This window comes from Carlito syrichta, unplaced genomic scaffold (assembly GCF_000164805.1).
Source record: "Carlito syrichta isolate Samal-C Ts95f unplaced genomic scaffold, Tarsius_syrichta-2.0.1 Scaffold305636, whole genome shotgun sequence".
In the NCBI taxonomy this organism is placed as follows: Eukaryota; Metazoa; Chordata; class Mammalia; order Primates; family Tarsiidae; genus Carlito; species Carlito syrichta.
This window is the reverse complement of record NW_007249732.1, coordinates 119318-123888: the sequence shown is the minus strand read 5'-3', so window position 1 is coordinate 123888 and position 4571 is coordinate 119318.

Below are 4571 nucleotides of genomic sequence, written 5' to 3'. Positions count from 1 at the left end.
CCCCCCCCCCCAGTATTGTGGAAACCCCTGAGTTCCTTGTGGCCCAACCCGACCTGGAAATTCTTCGGCGACCAGAAAAGTGACAGCTTGCTAGAGGACAAAAAGCAAGGCTGTGGTACGTGGAAGGAGCACTGGAGTACGAGCACAGCCTCTGGCTTACTCCTGTCTTCCATCACTGTTGGACTGGAAGCTCCTGGCTGGTCAGGAGTGCGTTGATTTGACTTTGTAATGGAAGGACAGAGCCAAGCATCCAGTAGTCACTCAGGAAATGTTAGCTGAATAAAGGAAAGGCTACTGCCACCTTGTCACAGTCTGCCTTGTATCTCAGTTCATTATGTCGGCTTGTCTGCCCCCCTGAGCTGTGAGTGACTGGAAAGCAGGGACCTCTCCGGTCTCCCAGTCACAGCCTGGCTCCCAGCAGCCATTCACCAAATGTTTGCTGACTGAATGTAAGCATGACTCTCCCTCTCTGGGGCTTGAGGCTGTTCCACGGGAGCTCAAGCCAGCAATGATTTTATGAGGTTCCCTGAGAGGCATCAATTCAATCCCCTGCACCTTTCCTCTGGGTGCCTGCATTACCACTGAGGGGCAGTGAGGTGTTTGAGAAAAGACATGGTCTTTGGAGTCGGAACCTCTGGGTGAGTCCTTGCTGGGTTTCACTAGCTGTGTTGCTGTGTTGTTGACCTTGGGCAATTTGCTTAACCTCGTTGATCTTTGTTTTTCTCATCTGCAAAATGTGGATAATAATATTACCTTCCATGGAAAGTAATTTTGTGGCTCAAGCAAGTTAATGCAAGTTAAGTGACAAGAACATATAACTGTTCATTGTTAATTTCTTTTTTTTTTTTTTTTTTGAGTTGGAGTCTCACTCCATTGCCTAGGCTGGAGTGCAGTGGCATGTTCACAGTCACCCCAGTGTTGACCTGTTGGACTCAGGCGATCCTTCTGCCTCAGCCTTCCAAGTAGCCAGAACTATAGGCACACACTACCATGCCCGGCTAATTTATTTTATTTTATTTTTTTATTGTAGAGATGAGGTCTTGCCAAGTGGCCCAGGCTGTTCTTGAACCGTGGGCTCATGCAGTCCGCTCACTGCGGCCTCCCAAAGTGCTGGGATTATAGGCTTGAGCCACCATGCCCAGCTTGTTACTTTCAACATAAGGGTAGGGAGAGTCAGTCAGTTGAGAAGCAACAGTTCAACATGAATAAAGATTTTTTTCCAGCTAGGCCACAAGTGTCACAATGAAAACAAATTTCCTGTTTTTGTTTTACTCCGAAGATATACTGACACCTACATACCTCAGTTTCCCCTCCCTTTCCTTCCAGTTGGTTACCAAGGGGGCAAAATTAATACAAAGAAAGCTCTTAAGTCTCAGAACCCTCACCTGGTTAGGACTGCCCCACTCCACCTGTTTATCTGCTCTCTGAGAATCCTGGGGAAAAACAGAAGGCAGTCTTAATGACTCTCTGTAACAAAGGTCCTCCCCTGCAGCCAGGATCTGGCTGGTACTGACCTCTGCCCCGGGAGAGAGAGGGGTTCTTCCATCCTCACAGGTCCTGCAGGCCTCCAGGTGAGAGGTCAGTGACCTTCTCCCTCACTGGCCTTTGGCTCTCTGGGACCCAGTTGTATGGCTTGGACTACCTCTTAGACCAGGCTTTGGGCTAAAGGGGGCTGGCGTCAGATACCCGGCAAGACTGAGACAAAGGGGCAAGGCCTGCTGCTGCTGGTTCAGACCTTCGCTTTCCACTGTTTTGGCTTTGCCTGCAGGGCTTACGGCACCTTCTCCATTGTCTAGACCAGATGCCCAGATCTCAGAGCCAGGGGTCTGGAGACAGAGAGAGTGGGGCTGCCTCCCCTCAACCTGGGCCTAGCCTCCACTGTCAGTCAGGTGGCCGGGCCTTCCTGAAGTGTTGAAGGTGCATCTACATTCTGGGAAGGCTTTGATCTTGGCTCTTTCTCCCTCCTCTGTTGGCCCCCTTGGGGCCCATCTGACTGGAGCTGAGGGCCCTCCCCTGGGCCTGCCCACAGGTGCTTGCTTCCCCCCCACTAGGTTCTTGCCAAGGTCTCAACACTCCAGACTGGGACATGTGGCCTGACACCTGGAGAAACACTTATGTATGGGCCTCTCTCTGCCCCTGCCCCCTGCATGCCAGATTCTTAGATGAAGAGAGGAAGGGTCTTCACTTTCGCCTCAGAGATCCAAGGCACTGGGGAACGCATGCGGTCTGGAGTCAGGAGACCCAGCCCTGGGGCAGGACACCTACTCTGGGACCCACTTTTCTCATCTGTAAAACAGGATGGGCCAGGCGTCGTGGCTGATGCCTATAATCCCAGCACTTTGGGAGGCAGAAGCGAGAGGATTGCCTGAGTCCAGGGGTTCGAGACCAGCCTGGGCAACTTGATGAGACCTCAGTTCTACAACGTATCAACAAATTAGCCGGGCATGGTGGTGTGCACCTGTAGTCCCAGCTACTTGGAAGGCTGAGGCGGAGGGATTCCCTGAGTCCAGCAGGTTGAGGCTGCGGTGGCTGTGAGTGTGCCACTGCACTCCAGCCTGGGCGACAGGGTGAGACTCCAATGCAAAACAAAACAAAAACAGGATGGTAGTATCCGAAAGAGCAGGTAGGGCAGCACAAGGCCCCTTGGAGTCCAGTAGCCATGACTGTAGAGCAGGCCTCACCTGAACATCTCGGTCGCTTCACTAAGTGCTTTATGGGTACCATTTAACCCTCACAATGATCCTGTAAAATAGGGAAACAGAGGCACAGAGGTTCCATAACCTACCCAAGGTCTCATAACCAGTAAAATGGCAGGAGTGGGTCTGAGCTCGCAGCCGGTTCCAGAGCATCTGGCTTCCTCAGAAAGTCGATATAACCGCTCCTGGGAGAAGGAAAAGCAGGGCATGTGGGAGACAGCAGGCCTTCTCGGGGCTTTCTGCTCCTTTCTGCTCACCTTTTTTCTTTTTTCCCCTCAAGACAAGAGATGGGTGAGTGAGGCTGGAATTAATGAGTCTGTTATTCCAAACAAGGTTGATTTTTAAAAAGTTAATGGGTCTGGAGAGGGGGCAGGAAGGGAAAGCCCAGGGAGGACAACTTAGAACTACAGATGTCTTGGAGACCTGGAGGCCAGGAGAGCACGCCCAGGGGAGGGTCTTCATGATTGCAGTTCACTTTTCTCTTGCCCACATTCCATTTGGGTAAATAAACGCCCTGAAAATATGTCCTTGGTGTATCCCGATGGAAGGTAGGCTTGAAGAAAGGGGAAAATCCAGTTGCAGAGAGAGGGAAAGGAGGGTCTGGAGACAGAAGGGAGGGAGGGGAGAGAGGAACAGTTGGAGAAGTGGATCTCAGAGGGTGGGAGAAAGGGCTGCAAGGCGGTCTTCCCCTAGGGCCTGGGTTCTTGACATTGTCTACCCAAGGGTTACTCTCTCCTCATCCTATTGCCTGTCCTTATTCCAAAGGAATTGCATCTTTTATCCTAACAGTCATACCTTCTTCACATGTTTCTTGGCATTCATTCATTCATTCAACAATTGTTCATCAGGTGTCCTCAGGCTCTGGGTGGTGTGCTGGGCATGGAAGAAAGGGAGATGAATTGAACCCGGCTCTGGTCTGGGGCTGCTTGCTTGTCCTGTGAAAAGCCAGACAAGCAGCTACACAAGCAGCTCAAGGACAGGGTGGTGGGGGGCAAGGGCTGTGAGAGAACTCAGAGGAGTTCCTTGCAGGGGATGACACCCAAGTTGAATGCTGAACTAAGAGAGAGACTATTAAGATGGAATTGTCTAGGTGAAGCGGAGGGAAGAAGGGTGCTCCTGGCAGAGTGGGACTCACCAGATCAGTAGTTTCTTCAGCATGACTCAGGTCTTGGAGTAGAGTGGGTAGGGCGCTGGGGCTTGAACCCTGGTCAAGCCAGTTAACTCCTCTGAGACTCAGTGTTCCCCTCAATAAAATGGGGATAAGCACAGCACCTACATCAGACAGTTGTCATGAGGATTAAATGAGGTGATACAAGTTAGTCCTTAAAAACGCCTGATACAAGATAACTAACTGCTCTATCCACACTTTGGTTGTGGTTGCACATGGTTAGGCTTTGTGTAGGGTGGGAGAGTGTGTGTCCACACGTGTGTGTGATGAAGCTGGAAGGGGAGGCGGGGACTGGATTATGAAGCTATACTAGGGACTGTAACAGGGAGTCAGTGGGGAGCCACTGAGGGCTATCTTTCCTGCTAACTCACCATGAACGGCTCTGAGGCCTACCTTCCCCCTTGTTCTCACCTCCCAGGCTCCATCTCTCTCCTCACTTCTTTCCCCCATACTTACCATCACTCCCTCGTGTCTTTGCTCAGAATTTGAATACTCACCATCCAAAATTCTAAGAACTGGTCAGTGTAAGCTGGCAGAACCAGATGCCTGGGATTCTGATCTCAAAATGACATGCTGGGATTCTGATCTGAAAACGATGTGCATGTTTGTTCCTAAAAGACATCTCCTTTTGCTTTCAGCAGTGAGAAGAGGAAGAGAAGCCGGAGGGCCTCCCAACAGGAGGGTCTCCTCCAAGCCCATTTCCAGCT